Genomic DNA, 20,738 nt, shown 5'->3' with positions numbered 1-20,738 from the left:
TTCTTTTCCCTTTTCTTCTTTCTTTCCTTCCTTCCTTTTCTTTCTTTCTTTCTTTCTTTCTTTCTTTCTTTCTTTCTTTCTTTCTTTTCTTTCTTTCTTTCCTTCTTTCTTTCTTTCTTTCTTTCTTTCTTTCTTTCTTTCTTTCTTTCTCTCTCTCTCCCTCCCTCCCTCCCTGTCTCTCTTTCTCTCTCTCCCTCTCTCTCTCTCCCTCCCTCCTTCCTTCCTGTTGAGTTTTCTCAAACTTCAGATTTAGAAAAGGTGCAGAAATGGAAGAGAGCACTGCCTTGTCCGTCTCACCCAGTTTCTTCTGTTGTTACCATATTTCATCATGGTGGTGTATTTGTCAAAACTTAGGAAGATGCCATTAGTACATTGGGATTAACTGAGCTCCAGACAGACTTTTTTTGAGGTTTCTTATTGTTAAGTTCTGACAATTCTGTGTATATTCTGGATAGAAATCCTTTGTCAGAGAGTGATCTGCAAATCTTTCCATCCCATCTATGGCTTGTGTTTGCATTCTCTATATTTAAAATTTGCTCCTAAAATGTCAGCAAAATTATTTAGAGTGGCGTCATTTTTGTTTTATTCTGCATATCCCTCTCTGGTGAATATAGATGTTTTAAATAAAATAATAGCAAAATACGATTCCAAAATACCATGCTCAGCTTAACTTGAATTAAATGGCTTAGGAACCAATGCGGGTTCTGTTAACGTTGTTTTTGACTTACAAGTTCCAAGTGTTTTCATTTCCTTTTTTGGTTTACGACACAAGCCTTAAAATGTCAAGCTACGAGTGTTATTACCCGAGGGCAACACGCTCTGTGGTGATGACATCCAATTGCTTTCATACCTGAGATTGCAAAATCAAGTTTCACCGTGGCTGCACCATCGCAGCCTGGCTCTCAGTGCGTGTGACTTACGCCCCTTTGCAGGTTTGAAGCTGTGAATCTTTCATTATTCCGGGTGGAAATCGTCTGTCTTCCCCGCTGTCCCTTTTGATGCCGGTGTGATGTCACTGCCGTGGTTCTGAGTCTGTTCCTGAACCCAGAGACCTGATACCACATGTGACAGAGCCTGGGTAACGAGGGAGACTCCGGAACCCTCCGGCCACATGACCGGCCACAGCTGTCACGTAGCTCGGCCGAGGCCGGCCTGGAGCAGGTGTGATTGGCGCCTCCCTTTCTGCCCCGGCGCCCCGCCCCTGAGTCCTGCTTCCCCCCACCCCCACCCCCCACCCCCGTCCCTGACGTCTGCCCAGGTTCCGGCGGCTTCTGTGATTCTGATAAGTTAGCAACAGCAGAAGGCTGTCAACCCTCTGTGACTCTTTGGAGAGGGAGCGGCACAGCATGCCGAGGAAACCCAGAGAGACGGGGGCACTGAAGCTTGGCGAGGGAGGCGTCCACCGTAGATGCTGGCCACTCAGCACCCGTTGCTGTTGACAGTGTTGGGACGGGCGCTACACAGGGGGTCAGCCTGGAGCTTCTGCCCACGGTGGCCTTGGCTCACCGTGTGCCTGCGGCAGGAGTAAAGGGGTCGGCGGGTGGGTGGGAGAGGCTCTCTCCCTCCCTCTCTCTCTCTGGGCTGTTTCCTCGTCTGTGGCGGTGTCCTGGTGGTGTGGAGGGGTGGACTGCTTGATCCGCAAGGTCGCCAAGCCCTGATGGCGTAGGACAGGGGTCTTCACCCGTTCTGGCTCATGTACTTCTCAACAACTTTCTGGAAAACTATGACTTAGCACATTAGATGATTGATATCTAAAGTTTTGAATCCTCTATTTAATAATTGCAAAGGCGATGATTTCCAACATGCTGTAAGAATTGTAAGGAGAGAACTGACGTGTTTAAAGTTGTGTCGGGGCCCCCGAGTGGCTCAGTCAGTTAAGCGTCCGACTTCGGCTCAGGTCATGATCTCACGGTTTGTGAGTTCGAGCCCCGCGTCGGGCTCTGGGCTGACAGCTCGGAGCCTGGAGCCTCATGCAGATTCTGTGCCTCCCTCTCTCTCTCTCTGCCCCTCCGCAGCTCACATCTGTCTCCCTCTCTCTCTCTCAGAAATAAAACAACATTAAAAAAAAATAATAAAGTTGTGTCTAATTGAATCTAAATGACATGAGACCCCTTCATCCACTGCTATAAACAACTCCTTTTCCCCCCCAGCTGTTCGAAGTTGTGTTTTCCTTTTACCCATGGATTCACGCCTTCAGTCCAGTTCTCCCACAAAATCTTACCTTAATGCACATGTTTTATTCTTGGAAGTTCTTTTTTTTTTTTTTTTTTTTTTTAATTTTAATTCCCGTTAGTTAACAGACAGTGTAATATTAGTTTCAGGTGCACAGCAGCAGAGTGCCCCGACACTTCCATGCATCCCTGGGTTCTCATCACAACAGGTGCCCTCCTAAATCCCCCCCCCCGGCTTCGGCCCCCCCCCCCCCGCACCTGCCCTCTGCCGACCAGCAGCGTGTTCTCTGTAATGAAGAGTCTGCTTTTTTATGTGTCTTTTTCCTTTTGTTTCATACCTGAAAGTTTTTTATTGTTCATTCTGTCATATTAACCACAATAAGATTATGCCTTAGAAATTAAAAACTTTAAGTTTGTTTTATTTCCTGTGACTATAAGGTTTTCAGTATTTAAACGTCCTCTGTATCGAGTTATAGCCATGAGTAGTACATGATCAAAAGTGAGAACATATATGGAATTTTTACTGATAATTATTAAATAGAAATTATTTTATTGGAACCATGTTTATTAATGAGACGCACAGGAATCTTTCCCAATCATTTCCCATCTCTGTGTGAACGTGGAAAGTGGAGCGCGGTTTTGTCCCTGCTCTGCCTTTCGTAGACGTAAATGCCGAGAAAACCCCCACGTCAAAGTGCACGGGAAGAGAACCTCGCTCCGTTACTGTCTCTGGGTCCCAACTTCCTAACCTTTCGAGTTAGAGGCCAGAAATCCCACTGGTTGATCACCAAGTTTATTTTCAGTTTTGTTAAAGGCAAACAGTCGTTCACTTTTCGTCTTACTGAGCAGTATTTTCGCAGGATCCTCGAGTGTCTCTTAATGAGCCTTCCACTTTTGCTGAGACCATCTTTTTTGAGATAATCCTTTGTAATTATCATGTGCTTTGGGTGTATTTTCATCGAAACCTTGGAGCCATGTTTTGTTTATCAAGTACATGTAAATCGTCTGCTCTACAATCTCTTCGGCGAACACAGTCCACACCATAAAACCAGTCGGCTAAATCATTGTTACTCTCTGTGAAGATAAACATCTGATTTTTTTTTTCAATTCAATCAAACATGATGCTAATAAGCATCTCAGGGACTATTATAAGTTTCCTTGGAAAAAAATTAGGGCCCCGTCTTGGCGGAAAGATAATAAAAGCAGTCAAGTCAGGATTAAAATGATGAGAACTAATGTAATTAATTTATCCATTTTTATAATGTTATCAGAACAAAGTCATAAATCAACAGGCAGTTTCTCTTGACTGGATCTGTAACAGGGCGACACTGTGTGCGCGCAAGAGGACGTTTACAAAATAAATCTGGTGAGGGTGGGTGGACGTGGGTATCAGGTGTGGGTTTTCTGCTTTGGGGAATAATTAAACCAGCGTCAAATACGACGATGAGAAACTGCCCCATTAGTTTTCCGAGACAGCACAATCAAACTCGCCCTGGCCGTCGGGGGTAGAGGGAGACATCCAGCACTAAGTGCCCGTCAGTCTGGAGCTTAGGATACAGTCTTCTGTTCTGGTCGGAGGTGGAAAATTCTGAACACGTCTTATGCGAGGATGTGACGGCCGTGGACCCGGCTCTGGTGCCCCGTGGGCTGAGGGGCCTGTTGCCGAGCGCGTGGGCAGTGTGTCCGAGCCGCTCTGGGTGGGTGACAGCGCCTCTGTGTCTACGGGCTGGGGGCGGCGCATGCGGGACGGGGACCCCCCCCCCCCCCGAATCCCTGCAGCCTTTCTCTCTGCAGGATTTTCTCTCTGGCTCCCTGATGGTCTTCTCAGCGTTTTCTTACCAATCTCTCGAATTGGTTAGTCAACCCTCGTCCCTCCCTGGTCACCACCTACTGGATGTCCTCCGTCCAGGGGGGGTTAGCCCGCTGGTCTGTGGCCCCAGTGCTCGGCCCCCCCGCAAGTGAACTGGGCCCAGACCTGGAACCCGCTCCTCCTCTTAGTTCCAGAGAGGGACTTGTCCCTGTCCCCAGCTCTCCCGGGGTCAGCACAACCGTGTGTGCTGGGGGGGCCCCGGGTCAGCTCTCCCTGCAGTAACCGGCAGGGGGGAAGGGGGGCTGCTGGCTCTACTGATGCAAACACTCACCCCCCTCTGGCACGGCGCCCCCGGTGGTGTGGCTGAGGGATTCAGGGGCTGTCACGTGCCTACGCAGCCGACCTCCCGAGCCCCTGCTGGTTTGTAAAGTGTGAGGCTGTTGCAGTCCTGTTGGCGACGTTGAGGGGGTTCCGAGTGACCTGTGACCCGTGGAGGAGGGGGTGACACCCCTCCCCCCACCGGCCGCGTCCCCTGTCAGACAGTGCAGCCCCCTGGTCACTGATTCTCCTGCCCACCCCCTGGGTCCAGCCTGCCCAGTTCCTGGCCCTCCTGCCGACAGCCCTTCCCTCCCAAGCGTCCTGAGTCCCGTCCCCAGGGCTGTCCAGTTGGCCCTACCTGCGTCTCCAAAAGGCCATAACTACAGCCTGCCAGGGCCATGGGGTCCCTTGGGGCCACCACCTCTTTGCACGGGGGTCTCAGCGAGTTCCAGGATGTCTAATGGCGTGGGCCACGGAGCTTGACTGGGGAAGTTACCCCACGCAGAGGCATGTGGGACGGCGGCCCCCTTCCCCTGATGGCTGCTGGCCTGCTCGCATCCCAGACAGAGTGACCCAGAGGCCAGGAGATTCTTCCGCATGACCGCCGTGTGCCCAGGCGCTCTCCTCCCTGCTGACCTTGGCCTTGAGAGTTTCTCCTCTGGAAACAAGAGCATCCCTCACCTGCACCAGGGACAGTGCGCAGTCCCTGCAGAACGGGCGGGCGGCCGGAGGCCGAGGGGCAGAGACCTGACTGTAGGGAGGTTGCCCTGTAGACAGGTGGGAAAAGGCAGATTCTCACATCCACTCTCTTTCCCGTTGCGTGAGTATCCCTCCAAGGATGCGACCTGTGGGGTCAGCCTGGGGACCGAGGAGCGGGGGCTCCCTGCCGGCTCTCCGCGCTGTGCCCAAGTCAGAGCTTCTGACCGAGGCCACCTTCCTGAAGCCATTGTGTGCCCCCCTCCCCAGGCTCAGTGGTGCTGGGATGAGCCCTGGCGGGGGGTGCTTTCCTCCTGTGGGGGATGGGGGGCCTTACACTCCGGAGAGTGAGGGTGGGCGAGGCTCTGCCCAGGGACAGAGGGTGGGGACCAAGGGTGGGGCCCAGGAATGGGCTTTGGGGTGAGGCCTGGGTGGAGGCCAAAGGGAGCCCGAGGGTGGGGCCTGGGGGCTGGGGGTTGGGGTGGGGTTGGGGGCGGGCCTATAGTGGGAGCGGAGGGGGGCTGCTGAGAGCCCCAGCAGCCCTGGAACCGAGCACACGGAGTTTAGCACGGAGGGTGGGGGTCGTGGCGCGGCCCGCCGGGGGGAAGGGGGCGGGGGGGAGGGGGGGGGGGGAATGGGAGAGGTGGGGGGGTGGCTCCCTCAGATCCACCCGTGTCCGTGTCCAGAGACCCCTTAGAAAGTCTCCACGTTCCCTCGGAGGTGGACCTTCCCTGAGGCATGTGACACCCCAGGCCCGTCCACAGTCTAGGTGCAGGGACCAGGCCCAAGGCTACAGTCCACAGAGCAGGTGTGGGAGACGGCCGGCTTGTCGGGGGATCCTCTCCTCGCCACCGATCTGGACACACAGCCACTGGGGGAATCACTGTCACCTTTCTAACCCGGGGCTGCTGCCCCCACCGCCAGCCCTGCATCCGGCCCTGGCCACGGTGGCCTTCTCGCCAGCTAAGCCCAGACACGGCCTGCAGCGCTCCTGGCCGAGGCCCGGCTGCTGGTGGCCAGGGGCGTCCTGTGGGCTGGGCAGCGGCTCCTTCCACGGTCCCCCTCCTCTGCGGTCTCAGCCGCCGGCCTCTCTGGGCCCTTGTTCCAGACGTGAGGCAGGGATGTGCTGTTCTGAATTTCTCCTGTGATTTTTCTCATCCCCCCTTTCACCGGGCTGCCCCCAGGCACGGCTCAGAAGGCGTGACCACGGGAAGCGCTCCTCTGTCCTCTGACGGGGGGGGGGGGGGGTTGAGTGGCTCCCTGAGTCCTCTCGCGCTGCTGTGACACGTCCCCAGCGCCCCAAACTCTGACGTCCTGTCTTCCCGCTGGATTTAGGGCACATGCGAGGGAGGGATGTGTCCTGTCCACCTTACGTCCCGGGGTTGGCACACTATGGCCCGTCGGCAAAATCTAGCCTGTGGCCTGTCTGTACGCGGCCCTCAAGCCGAGAACGGATTTTGTGTTTTTCCAGAGCGTGAGAGACCATGTGTGGCCGGCAAAGCCTCACGTGGTGGTTAGCGGGACTCTGACCACGCTAGCCTGGCACCTAGTCAGTATGGGATCAGTGTTCACGGATCAACACTGGAGTCTTAAACCGGCTGCCGCCAGGGCTGTACCCGCAGCTGAGGTTCTGAGCCGCGTGGGGAGCTGGGACATCGTGCTGCTTGTTAGCGACGGTCACGTATCGGCTCCTCTCCCGCCCCACTGTGAGCGCCCCACGGCGCCCCCCCCCCCGAGCCAGCGCTGCCCCTCACAGGAGAGGTCTAAATCTATGTGTCTGCGTGGCCCTGTCCCCATCCGCCTCCTGTGAGCAGCCTCTGTGAGTATGAGAGAGCTGGGGGGTGGGGGGAGGAAAGATCGAGAAACACTGCCCTTTATGAGATGACGTGACCTTGCCCTTGTGCGCCTCTCTGCCCTTAAAGTGCACAACCCTCCCTTTCATCAGCTTGCGGGACTTAACGCCAGCCTGCTTTCTAGTTCTCAGACAGCCGCAGGGCCTTTGCGCTCCCGTATCCTCCGCACGGAGCACTCTTCTTCCGGACCCCTGGGCACCTGCTTGTGTCCAACATTCGGGTCACAGCTCAGTCGTCATCTCTGCAGAGACGCGTCTCCCTCCCTGTCTCATCGCCCTGTGTTATGTCCTTCCCAGCCCAGCTCACCGTCCGGAGCTCTCCTATTTCTTTGTTTACCTCCTCAGGGCCTCTCTCCCCACAAAGAATTCCAGCTTGATGCAAGTGGGCGCACTTCTTCCCTGGTGTACCCGCCCCCACCCCCCCACCCCCCCGTCCTTAGAACTGCGTCTGGCATATGACGGGTTCTCAGAAACAGAGTTGGAGGGAAAGCAGTTAGACAGGGAGTTGAGCGCGTGACGTCTCTGTCAGCTTTGTCCTGAGGCCTGAGGCCTGAGACCTGTCCCTGGGGAAGCAGGTGTCTGAGAAGAGGTCACAGGTGGGGGGAGGCCGTGTCCCCGTGGCAGGAAATGCTGAGGGCCCCGGTGATGGAGCCGCAGGGCCAGGCTGGGGGAGTAATGTGTGCTGTTGTCTGGGGGGCGGGGGTGCTGCTGTGATTATGGACTGAAGGTCCCCCCCCGGGGCTGCCTCAGTGCAAACCCTGTGTCCCCGCCCCCCCCCCTTTAAACTGTTGGAGGAGGGTTCTGCATAATGGCAAGCTTTATTGCCCTCCTGAAACAAATAACCAAGAAAAACGTTTCCAACAGGAAATCTGTGAGGCCGGGTGAGAGTATACAACATCCCGTTCAAGGAGTCTGTCTTCGTTGGGAACACCCACTGACCCTGACTCCTTTCCCGCTCCCGCTTTTTCCCACAATGTTTCTTCTTTGTTTTTAAATTTGTTTAATGTGTATTTATTTTTGAGAGACAGACAGAGACAGAGTGTGAGCAGGGGAGGAGCAGAGAAGGAGGGAGACACAGCATCCAAAGCAGGCTCCAGGCTCCGAGCTGTCAGCACAGAGCCCGACGCGGGGCTTGAACCCATGAACCGCGAGATCATGACCTGAGCTGCAGTGGAGGCTTAACTGACTGAGCCGCCCAGGCGTCCCTCCAGCAGAATTTTAAAAACAGATCGGGATGGAAGGGTACAGTGCAGAGAACCCAAAACGACTAATCGCTAAATAAGCCAGGATGATTGAGGACTGGCATAGACAAGGGTGGAAACCAAACTGCCAACACAGGAGAAGGGCCTGAGCGAAGAAAGAGAAGGATCAAGACGTAAACAATTTAAGAAGGACAGACAGCTATCAACGATCAGTAAAGATGCACCTGCATAAAGTAAACCGTGTGCCAGAAAACAGGGAAGAAATGACACAGAAGCCAAGGACACACAGAAGAGTGGCCAGAGATGTGACTGAAGAAAAATCTCCCCAGAATGAGTAAAACCCTCACAGGCAGCTTGAAAGAACCCGCCACGTTCCAGGGAAAACGGGCACAGAATGATGGCGAATGACAGGACGTCGGTGTAGACGGTGAGAATTGGCTAAGTGCGGGCTGTTGCTCTACAGACGTTTAAAAGAGGACAAGACAGGGGCGCCTGGGTGGCGCAATCGGTTAAGCGTCCGACTTCAGCCAGGTCACGATCTCGCGGTCCGTGAGTTCGAGCCCCGCGTCAGGCTCTGGGCTGATGGCTCAGAGCCTGGAGCCTGTTTCCGATTCTGTGTCTCCCTCTCTCTCTGCCCCTCCCCCGTTCATGCTCTGTCTCTCTCTCTATCCCAAAAATAAATAAACGTTGAAAAAAAAAATTAAAAAATAAATAAATAAATAAAAGAGGACAAGACAGAACCGTCCCTCAGGAGCCTGAGCAAAAACAGCCAGATGCCTGTAAGGGAAGGACGTGGCCGTCCCCAGACATCCTCATGGCCGTGTGCAAGGCCAGCATCGCGTGGAACAATGTCCGAAGTCCAGGGGGAAGTGTCTGACCCGGGAATTTCACGCCAGCGTCAAGTAGGGGGAGCGCGTACGGAAGTACTCAGATGAGGATTGCAGCACGCACGGGCTTTTCTGGGGAAGACGCGGCAGTGAATGCCCAGCTGTGAAGTCCAGGCAGCCCGTTCACAACAGAAGGGTCCACGGTAAAGGACAGGAGCCAACAGCACGAGATCTGTGAAGCTGTGAACAACGGAAAATGTGATCCGGGAGCGTGATCCGCTGCGTAACGGTCAAGCGGTCTCGTGCGCACCTGACCAGGGGTTTCTGGGCCATGCCTGAGTGGGCTGAACAAAATCCCATCTGACGGTGCAGTCCAGCCGACTGAGACGTTTTCAAACGACCCCAGAACACTGAGGAATGCAAAAGACTGTAAGGGGGAAAGGACCGATGGTTCTTGTACTGTGGGAATCACAGCCCAGAAGCAAACACGGGATGTGCAGACCTTGGAAAAGCAACCCCAGTGTCGCCGACCAGACCCGGCTTGCCAGCTGGCTGTGAAGCAGGCAGTGTGCTCATCTCACGTGGCCCAGCGTTGACCAGACTCTGTCCCCGAAGCGAAGGACACAAGAGCAGTTTCCCCGCGCTTGAAGGTTGCGTGCCGACGCCCTTTGCAGAGCTTTGGAGGGAGTGCCCACAAACAGGTGCTCTTGCCCATCACACACCAGCCCCCTGGGGGGTGTACACGTGGGCGTGGGGGGCGGAGGTGGCTGCAGTGCTGTGGCTTTTGCCCCCTCGGGCCTCGGACGTGAGGAGGGGACGGTGCTCTGAGACGCCCCTACCCCCGGTCTAGAGCAGGCTGGCTGGACCCCGGGCCTGGCAGGGGGCTCTGGTTGGTGACCTAGAAGGCAAGCAGAAAGCAGAGCCCGCCTAGGAGGGCTGCCTTGGGGACAGGGTCACCATCCGCAGGGCAGATGCGGTCCCGTGGGAGGGAACCGGCAGGGAATGTGGACTTGGACTCAGGGACTTTGTCTGCGAGAGTCAGCAGGTGGACGGTGGGGGCGGGGGGGGCGCGGGGCTCAGACAGGGAGAATGTACGAGGTCCATCTCCGGATGCCAGGTTTCAGGGGCTGGGGTCATTTCCAGAGGAAAGACATCTTCAGTGGGAGTTTCTCAGTTTCCCAAACTCCAAGAAACCCGGAGGAGCCTCCACGTGCCACAAAAGTACCAGCCAGAGGACTTTAATTCCCTTTTGTCCTGTGCTCGGCTGTGGACAGGCCACGAGGCCGCCGAGCAGGTGTGGGAGAAGGGCTGGGTGGGAGGGAGCAGAGCCGGCCGCTCTTACGTCCTAGGACTGGGCGAAGGAGCTGGCGTCCTTGGCTTTCCGTTGGGGCCACCTGACCGTCGCTCTCCCCTCTCCTGAAACCTTCCAGCTCCTTCCGCAAATACCCCTTAGCCCTCCTTGTAGCACTGAGGACCAGCCTTCATGGTCATTCCCTTCTGACCGTCAGTCATTGGTAGGTTAGCAGTGGTTTACGGGCCGTCCTCCAGTCCACACCGTGTGGACCTCTCGTCCGGGAGCCTCTGTCTCCTCTCCTCTCCTCTCCTCTCCTCTCCTCTCCTCTCCTCTCCTCTCCTCCCAGGGTCTTTTCCTCCGACACACTGCCGCCGGTCGCCAGTAACCACACCACTTCCAAAACCCTCACTCAGTGTCTACCACCACCTCTGGTCTTCCTAGACTCTTCCCCTACTTCTAGAAAGATCTTTGACCCTGGAAGGACCTCTACTCATCAACTCTGCCTCTTTCGTTTACCTGCATCTGGACGTCCCACGGATTCCAAGGTTCAACTTTACAACAGCTAACTTACTTAACCTTGTCCCTTGACAAGGGACAACCTCAGCCGACAGGACAACCTCACCCTGACTCCCTCCGTCATACTCGACTAATCTGGTTATGGGCGGTCATCGGCTCACTTTCCACCGGGGCTAAGCAGCTGAATGCGACCAGGGAGAAGCCCGAGTGTGCTCCAGGGTCTTGTTCTAAATGTAGGACCGCCCGGCCGGCAGCCGTCCCCACTGTTCTGGTCGGTTCCTCTGCCCATGCTCCTGGGTGACTCTATCACCTTTCTTCCCAAACCCCATTCCCAACCCAACCCCGTGGCTTTGTCAATCTAAGCGACTGGTCTTACTTTTCAAAAAGGAAAGACAGTAGAAGTAATCAGGGTAGAGCCTCCTCATTTTCCACTCCCAGGTCTGCGCATCTGCTAACACGTGCCCACAGTACGTTCTCTTCCCTTCTTTCCTAAAGGATAAGCGCTCCCAGTTCCGCCCACGGCCGGCTTTTTTCTTTGCACCCTGGATTCCAAACCCTCTGTCCTACTTGCAAACTTTGCTCCTGTAATTATCATCTCTCTCCTTCCAGAACAATTTTCCCCTCCGCTGAACCATGCCCGTCACCACTTATCCATACCACAGCGTCTCCCAGGTAAAAAATAACTCTTCCTGGACCCCACGCCGCCCTCCGATTGTCGCCTCGTTTATCTGCTCATCTACAGGCGAAAACATCTTTAAGGTGTCTCTACACTTAAGATCTTAATGGTTCTCTTGAGATCTAATGGCCACTCAACCAGAACTCCTGTTGTCAAGGTCAGGGGTGACGTACGCGTTAAACCCAGTGGTCGGCCCAGATCCTCCCCTTACTGGACCCTTTGATCACCCGGTGGTTGTTGACGCCCTCGCTCGCAACACGCGCCCTTGCTTGGATTCCAGACTCTGTGCTCTCTGGTTTCCTCTTCCCCCACCGCCAGCTCTGTCTCCGTCCTCTTAGCGGGTCCTCCTCTTCCCCACCTCTACACGGCACGGTGCCCCCGGTGCCGTCCCGTAGGTTTCTGCCCTCTTCCGTCTGCGTCCACTCCCTCAGCCACCGCGCCGGCTCCTTGGCTCTGAGGCCCTGTCTGTGCCAACGATCCCCGGCCCATTCTGCTCCCATCTCCTAATCTCAGAATACAACTGTCCCCTCTGGGCCCCCAACTCAAGAGTCTACAGATGCCTCATGCACAACGTTTGCCACACAATCTTTATTTACTTCTTCCCCCAAATCTGGTCGCGTCGCTCTCCATCCATTCTCCCCCCCCATCTTCAAAGCGCAACGATTCGCTCTACTCTTCGGGTCAAAACCGAGACGTCTCTCTCAACTCCCCCCCTTTCTTTCACACCCTGCCGTGAGTGAATCGTGCCTTCCTCCCGCCCCTCCTGTTAAAGTCCTACCTCTCAGGACCTCAGAAGACGTAGGAGTCCGTTGGAGTAGAGGCCCCTCATCCCTCTTTTTTTTTTTTTTTATTTTAATTTTTTTTTCAACGTTTATTTATTTTGGGGACAGAGAGAGACAGAGCATGAACGGGGGAGGGGCAGAGAGAGAGGGAGACACAGAATCGGAAACAGGCTCCAGGCTCTGAGCCATCAGCCCAGAGCCCGACGCGGGGTTCGAACTCACGGACCGCGAGATCGTGACCTGGCCGAAGTCGGACGCTCAACCGACTGCGCCACCCAGGCGCCCCAGCCCTCATCCCTCTTAAGAAGACACAGCGTGAAGGCAGACACAGCAGGTGCCATGTGATCACCAAGGCAGGGGCTGCAGTCAGGGGGTGTCGGAACTTCCTGGCAAAGCACCAGAAGCCGGGAACGGCAAGGAAGGACTCCCTGCGGGTTTCAGGGGAGCGTGGCCGGGCCGAGACCCCGCCGACGTTGGACTTCCGGCCTCCCGGAATACATTCCGCTGTGGAGCCACCCAGCCCGTCAGGTCCTGCTTGCTCCCGGGGCCCTCGGGAGCTAACACGAGCCCCACGTTCACCAGCCAGCGGGCCTTCTGGTGCCGCCTTCAGAAGGTGAACCGGCTCTGGCACCTCGCCACCTGCCCCACCTGGCCCACACCCCCGTCCTCTCTCCTCCGGACGACCGCGGCACCCGGCTGACCGGCCTCCCTGCCTCCGCTCCGCCTGAGCCCGACCCAGGCTATCGCCACCTATCAGTCAGAGCAGCCCCCTCCAAGAGGTCGCGTCACCGCTGTGCTCAGGACCTTCCAGGGGCTTCTCTTTTCCTGTGACTACAGTCTGACTGCCTCCCCGGGCTCGGAAGGCTCTGCCGACCTGCAGCTTCCCCCCTCACCCCTCCCGCCGCTCGCTCAGGCCCCCTGCCCTCACTGCGGCTGCTACACTGATCCGGCCCAGCCGTGGGCGTCCGCCCTGCCATCCTCCGCCCGGAACACTCCTCCACCCCTGTTCTCATGGTCACCCCCTCGCCCCGTGCGGGCTCCCTCTCTCGTCCCCAGAGCAGCTCTCCAGGGCGTGTCATCCTCGTTGGCCCCGGCTACGCGTCACCCTGCTTTATTTCCCTGCCCGGCACCGGCTCCCGCTGGCATCGTATTTCGATTTTTCCGTGTCGCGGTGCCGGCGCCTGGACGGTCTCGTGGGTGCTAAGTGCTCAGTGCGTGAGCAAATGGGTTCCCGTGCTGGGCCAAGACTCAAACGTAGAGTTAAAAACCCGTGACTCCCACCCCTTCCATTTTTAGCTAAAATTTCCCTAATTTCAGTGGGAGCTTTTAGGAATGAAGATCTCTTGTGCTGAAGAAACGTTCACGTGAAGTTCGGGAATTTCTTCGGTTTCTTGCCAATTCCTCTTTGTTCTGTTAAGTACAAGTAAAATTACAGTAAATATCTTTTTTAATGTTTATTTATTTGGGGGGGGCATGAGTGGGGGAGGGGCAGAGAGAGAGGGAGACCCAGAATCCGAAGCAGGCTCCAGGCTCTGAGCTGTCAGCACAGAGCCCGACGTGGAGCTCGAACTCACAGACCGCGAGATCATGATCTGAGCCGAAGTTGGACGCTTAACCCACTGAGCCACCTGGGCGCTCCTAAATATCTTTTTTTTACTTAAGTAACGCAAGAAGCACGATCTCTTCTGTATAAACACCTGACACGAATTGTGACTTTTGCGGGGGGTTGGATTCAGGGGAATGTTTTTTTTTTTTGCTCTTTTTCCCCATACTTTCAGGACCTCGGTATTACCTATTTATACTTCGTGTATGTCATTCCAGTAGGATGATGTCACTGTGTTTCGTAAACAAGGTCTCAGCGACCGTGCCGCACAGACTAAAACGGAACGGTTTGTGCTGGACGCACGCTGGCCTGTGCACCTGCCGTGCTAAGGAGGAAGTCGGGATGGTTTCATTCCATACAACGCAGAATGGGACATCACTTTCTTCGCTCAGACCGCCGTTTCACAGCCAGGCAAACTGGGACCGTTGAGCACACGAATTATGGCACCAGCAAGTGGGAGAATTTCCCAGAACTCTGTGCATTAAACTTTGCGTATTTCTGAAGAGGCTTTAAACTCTGCCTTCTGGAACTCCATTCCCATGGAGATAGGCCGGGCCTGGAGGGAGAGGCCCCCCCGAGGCCCGAGGCCCGGGTGCAGGTGTGGCTGTGGTTGATGCCGGCCTGGGGGTGTCCAGGGAGTGCCAGCGGGAGCTGGGGCTGGAGCGGGGACGGGGGGGGGGGGGGGAGAGGAAGCGGACCCCAGGCAGAGTCGGCAGCGGGGGTGAAGAAGCGACGTGGTCCAGCTCGCCGTGGACTCCAGGGCGGCCGGGTGATCGGTGTGTCTGGGGAGCGGCCAGGGGAGGGGGGACCTGTGACGAGGCCACAGATGGTGGGGCCAAACCATGCGGGGTACTGCCGGCCGGCTGGAGAGTTGGGGTCCTCGCCTGGAGGCTCGAGCGTGTCCCCCGGACAGAATGGTGTGGGGTCTGCGTCTGAGGCTGGCTCTGCAGCCTTCCCCCTACTCCCGGCGCTTGGGGGACCCGGAGAAAAGCCCCCGAGCTGCCAGCTCCCCCAGCAAGGGCGCCCGCAGACAAAATGGCTTTCCTCTTCCAGAGAGAGGCCTTCGGGGGGAAGGTGGCCGAGCTCTGCAGGGAGGCGAAAGGACAACAGGATTGTTTTAACACGGTCTGTTTGTGCAGAACTCTCTTGTCAGCTTCTCAGCCTTGAGGAAGAGCGTTCCTCTCCTCTGGTGTGGGGACGGGGGACATTCTCCCCGTGGGGACGTCACCTCCTGCTTCCAGGAATAAAAAGGAGGCTCAAGGGCCCTTCCCGCATCTGGCTGTTTCTCGAATGCCTTTAGCTCCAAATAATCCATACGCCGAAGCTGTGTATTTTGGGGTGCCGTCCCTGGACTCCTTCAACCGCGTGGGGAGGGATGAGGCCTGACGGGCTGGCCAGGCGGTTGCTGCAGCGGTGCAGGGAAGGGGGGATGAGGTCAAGCGCAGGTGGCGGCAGTGAGAAAAGTGAAGACGATGCAGGTGCAAGGCTGCAGAGGTAGCAATGACTGAGGCTTGTGACGAATGCGCGCGGCAGGGACGCAGGGACCAGGAGATTAAACAGGGAGGAATCAGAGGGTCCGCCTGAGATGTGCGGCTTGAATGATATGTCAGCAGGGCCGACCTCAGACGTTTATAAAATGGCCCCAACAGTTACTCTATAGGGAATGAGTTTCCGGCTCATAAAATCCGTAAATGTTCTCTTACTGCACGAAAAGTCTCACATCTTTTGAGACCTGTTACTCCTCACGTAACAGGACTGGAGGAAACCTTTGTGGCAGCAGCAGGAAACCAGCGTGAGGTCCTGGTTGGCTTTTCTCAGGGGCTGGTCTCACTCAGCCCCGCCTCGGAGATACTTCAGGACACATCCACAGAGGGCAGCGGTCAGTACAGAGGCCTCTGGGACCTTCAAAGAACCTTGCAAGTGGCAGGTGTCCTTTGTAAACCTCCCTGGCGACAGCACCGAGAGCAGGCTAGACCCCGCAGCGCCCTCACGTTTGTAAGTCAAGGTGTGGAGCGTAAGCCATCGGCCTCTATTCCCCAGGAAGAAACCGTTATCAGCAAAAACGGATACGGTGGCTGCAATACTTAGATGAAATATTGATGTCTTCTGGAAGCCGCCTGGTGGTCACTGTTCTCTCTGATTCTAGAAGGACATGCCAGGGGTCAGGCTGTGCTGTGATTTCTCAGGGACTGTGGCAGGGGGTGTCAGTCCTCCATATGCAGGAGCTTTAAGAACGTCCCAGCTCCCGGACTCCTACGTCCCCAGCTCACCTTCCATGACAAGAAGCCAGCCCATGCTCCACACCGACATTTACCCTATTTAAGTCCCGTCTGGCCAGTCCTTGCCTGATTTTTTTTTTTTTTTTAATCAAAGTGATGAAAGGTTTGCCAGTGAAGCACATGCTTGAGGTTTATCCGGACAGACAGTGGTTCCTAAATAACTTCACGTCCAAGAATTCTAGTGTTCAGAGAGTCATTTCAGGGTGCTTGGTCTTTCCATAATCCTCTCCATCTGGAATGTTGCCTCTGCCCTCTCCTGCCTGTTTAGACCCTCCTCAAGCTCAAAACCCAGCTCGTAAGCTGCACTTCTTGTAAAAACTTCTCCATTTAGAATTTATCCGTCTCCCCTCCGTGCTTATTAGAATTCTGTGTGTATGCCCAAGATAGCATTTACTCGTGTGCTCTGCTGAAGAGAATAGGTCCCCGCTGGACGTGAAGCATTTAAGGGAGGGGCTATGAATCCGCTTTTGTTTGGGAACTTCTGCTCCCGCTCCCTCCGGGGCCCAGCACAGCGCCTGCCTTCTAAAACAACAGCGATTTGTCAATCTTTTAGTACGATTTAGGCACAAAAGCTGCAATCCTAAAACCACTCGAGGAAGTAGATGCTATTTTTAACTTCGTTTTAAATACTCCTTCCCCAGCACCTCCATTTATAACAAGTTGTCCTCTAAATGTATTTGCACGTGAAACTGAGCCTTGTACGAGGTTATTTATTCGGCACGGACCGTAACAAAGAGTAGACACCTAACTGAGGACCCGTTCAACAAATGAGGTGCATACAAGGGAATCCTCCCATAGATCCCCAGGGAGGGCAGCTCGGCACCACGTGGTGTGGAAGGTCTCTAAGATAGATAGATAGATAGATAGATAGATAGATAGATAGATAGTTTTTAATTTTTATTTACTTTTGAGAGAGAGAGAGAGAGAGAGAGAGAGACAGAGTGCAAGCAGGGGAGGGGCAGAGAGAGAGGGAGACACAGAATCCGAAACAGGCTCCAGGCTCCGAGCTGTCGGCACAGAGCCTGACGCGGGGCTCGAACCCACGGACCGCGAGATCATGTCCTGAGCTGAAGTTGGACACTCAACCGACTGAGCCCCCCAGGCGCCCCTCCTAAGATAGACTTGTAAGTGAAAACAAAAAGTTGTATGGATGGCATATACATTACTGTCTGTAAAAAATGTAGATTTGTGCACGTACTTGCCTAAACGCACATGGATGATCTCTGGGGCGATATGCAACAAGTCGGCAGCATTCGTTATCTCTGGGAGGGGGACTCGTGTCAGGCTCCCTTCGGTCACATGTGGCCCGCACACCTCCACCCCGGGGTTCCTTCATCCACGGCCCCTTGCACTGGCACAGGCCACCACTGACAGTGGCTTCAGTGCCCTATTTCTCAATCTGATAGAGGGGGAGCTGGAGACATTTGCGTGAGAGAACCGTTCTGTTAGTTAGCAAGGTGCTAGATTTCCTTCTTTTTAACTAAAAGCCCAAACACAGAGACTACGCAGCAGCATAGTAAAACCGCGAGGCAGTGGTACATTCTGTATTCATAGAAATTTCTGAAGGTAATCCTGGGGGAATGTTTAATTATGATCTACAGAGGCCATGGACCTCCCAGATGTCTGTGGAGACAGAGAGGAGACCTGTGAGCACCCAGGGGACCCTTCCTTCCTGCCCCACGGTGCCTCGCTGCCCCGAGGGGCTGCAGTCCACAGCTTTCCTGGAAAGCCTCCAGCTGGGCTCGCACCCTCCTGGGGCTTTAACGCATGGTGATCGCTCCTATTTTTGTCACATCACATCTCTTTGATGCTGTTCCATTGTCCCTCCTGCGGGTTGCCCTTTTTCGTTCTTTAGAATTTTAATTAATGTTCTTTAATTATCCCTGGCCTCCTGAGGCTTTTAAAGGGGCGAATTCGGTGGAGGGACGCAATGAGTGAATTCCCAAGTCTTCTGCTCACCTGTTATTAACAGCTTTGCTCCAAGGGGTACAGCTAACCATTTCCAACGCATTAATAACACCAGAAGAAGGGACTTTTAAGGAGACAAAGACCAACAAATGACCTGCCTTCCTGCCGTGGCTTCTGCCTTTAGATTGAGGTTATTATATGATTGGTATTAAACTTAATTCAGTTGTGTCTTGTTAGTGATGTCCGTGGGACAGAGAGCGACAAAACGCAGCCCGCGGGGCAGGTAACACCTTCCAGGGAGGTCACATTCAGCTGCGTCGGTCGGTGGCCTTGCCCTTGTCCCTTAAAGAACACAGACGTGACACAGCAGCCAACGCCGTGCGGCCCTGCTCGCCCCTCGCACCCTTTCCGTGGTGAGGAGTCGCTCTTCTACACCTGTGACTCAGCTCTCCTCCCAGAGCTGCCTGTCCTGCCCTCCCGTGGTCGCAGTCTGGTCTCCTCAGCCCAATGGGGCTTGATCTCATGGTGTCCCCTGGGACCCCTCCCCTCCCTCAGCCTCAGTGGCCTCTCACCCTCTCCTTTGATTCCACCGCGTATCTGGTATTTCTCTTCTCTGGACTGTGCCTATGCCTGTCCCTCCACCTCAGCCCGGGCCTGAGCGGTTCCCTACTGGACCGCTGCAGTCTGGTGTCCTTATCAAGCCCCTCTCTGAACGTCCCCCGGCCAGACGTCCGTACTCCTCCCACTACCCGGAAGGTAAATGCTGGCCGAACACCAGCGCTACGGTGAGGAGTACCGCCACGGGAAACCACCGATTCTGTGGCACAAAGAGGGCCTGAGTGGGACCAGGCTGAGGCTGTTTACTCTGAACTTGCCACGGGAAGGAGGCCGCTACTGTCACTTGCTTTTGGCCAAGACTGAAGGCTGACGGAGGAGGGGAAAGCTTCACAGCGGGCAAGAGGGAAGGCTGCAGGTGCCCCCGATCGGAGGCTGTCGGTGCCAGGAAACCGGAAGTAGGCATCCCGGGTGGTTGGTAGCGGTCGTATTGGCCCTCCCCAGTTGGTCCTGAGTCGGAAGCAGGCACAGAAGTTAGGGAAGTCGTCAGTTCTCGGTCAAGTTTGGGGCACCTAGGGTGCATCGTGACGGAGGCTGTGGTCAGATATCTCGGACCGGTCGCTGCAGGCTGTAGGTGAGCGTTAGCACGGACTCTGGCCACCGTCAGTTTGTATACTCAGTCTTTAGTTCCGAAAGGCACATGTTTTAACATGTCCGATATTAGATTAGGTCTCAGGTTCTACAACATGTCGGGGGGGGGGGGGGGGCCGGCCCGGGCGGGCGGCCCAGGAAGGTGCCACTTTGGCATGTGGATCACCCCCCGGCCGAAGACAATCGAGGCCACACAGACTCCAGAGGAGCCTTTTGCCCCCCCCCCCTTGGCTGCCAGACGGATAGATGGGGGCCTCCGCCAGGGAAAGAGCTATGACTGGCGCCGACCCTTTCATGTCAGAGAGACAGATCCGCCCGACACGGCGCTCTTCCTGTCTACTGAACACCCGCTCTTGTGTCCTCCTGGGAGTGGTCCTCCTCCCCTTGAAGTCCTGGGCGCCCCCCTCCTCCTCCCCAGCTCAGGATGAGCCTCAGTTGCCTGACTGTGGTAGGGCCTCTCATGTCCTTGTGGAGCTCGCATACAGACAAAATTAAATTTGTTTTTCTCCTGCTAATCCGTCACGTCAATGTAATTATTCGGCCAGGAAAAGAACCAACAAGGGAGGAAGGGAAAAGGTTTCCTCCCCTACCGCGTCATCAGCTAGTTGGCAAAGTCTTTCTTTCTTTCTTTCTTTCTTTCTTTCTTTCTTTCTTTCTTTTCTTTTCTTTCTTTCTTTCTCTTTTTCTTTCTTTCTTTGTAGTTCATAAAATGACACATTAAAAAAAATTTTTGTTATGTTTATTATTTCTGAGACAGAGAGAGACAGAGCATGAGTGGGGGAGGAGCAGAGAGAGAGGAAGACACAGAATGGGAAGCAGGCTTCAGGCTCCAAGCTGTCAGCACAGAGCCCGACACGGGGCTCGAACTCACAAACTGTGAGATCGTGACCTGAGCCGAAGTCGGTAGCTCAACCGACTGGGCCACCCAGGAGCCCCAATAATGATGCATTTAAAAATTGGTATCTTAAGTCTGATGAAACACAGTACTGTGGGGAGAAAGCTGTGAGAGATTCTCCTCTCAAGAGTTCATACTCTAGTAAAGGAGAGAAGACACCCCAAAGAGGCGGTATTCGGGACACGTTTTAGGCAGCCTTATGCGATCCATTACTCACGTGCTGACTCAGACACAACCACAGGAGCTGTGGAGGTGGAGGGGAAGCCGGATCAGAGTCTCAAGGACAAGGAATTGCAGAGTGGGAAGAGCAGCGACTTCGAGCGTGTGTACTGAGGGCCAGACGTTACCTTAGATGCAGTATATAAATCAGCTTCCCTGCAACAAGATGAATTTGGAAAGCCAGAGCAGGGGGAGGAGGGAGGAGGCATTCTTTCAGGGACAAATAACAGATCCACCAACAGTACCTTAGGCGATAAAAGTGATTAATTTTCTCCCATTACAAGGAGTCCACAGAGAGGCTGTCCCAGGATGGTTTCAGGGCTTGGTGATGCATCGAGGCTCTATCCCCACTCTGTTCTTGTTGCTTGATTGCTCTGCTGTCTGTGGGATGATAGCGTGTCCCTGTACAGCTACCAGATGGCTCTTAGAGCTCCAGGCATCCCAGCTACGTTCAAGGTGGGGAGCGCACGGGGGCACAGCACCG

The 20,738-nt window shown here is 55.1% G+C and overlaps 1 long non-coding RNA gene across 1 annotated transcript in view; it reads left to right on the top strand.

Annotated features, from left to right (window-relative positions):
- LOC121042270 (uncharacterized) overlaps positions 1-16,998 on the top strand; it is a 70,945-nt gene extending 53,947 nt beyond the window's left edge. Inside the window, exon 4 of the long non-coding RNA XR_005796061.1 lies at positions 16,955-16,998. This is a non-coding gene — a long non-coding RNA (uncharacterized LOC121042270). The remainder of the gene's footprint in view (positions 1-16,954) is intronic.
- Positions 16,999-20,738: the final 3,740 nt, after the last annotated feature.

The sequence above is a fragment of the Herpailurus yagouaroundi genome, unplaced genomic scaffold (genome assembly GCF_014898765.1).
Source record: "Herpailurus yagouaroundi ecotype Mexico unplaced genomic scaffold, PumYag 185, whole genome shotgun sequence".
NCBI classification, from domain to species: Eukaryota; Metazoa; Chordata; class Mammalia; order Carnivora; family Felidae; genus Herpailurus; species Herpailurus yagouaroundi.
Note: the sequence above shows the minus strand (reverse complement) of the source record. Positions and strands in the feature narration are given on the sequence as shown.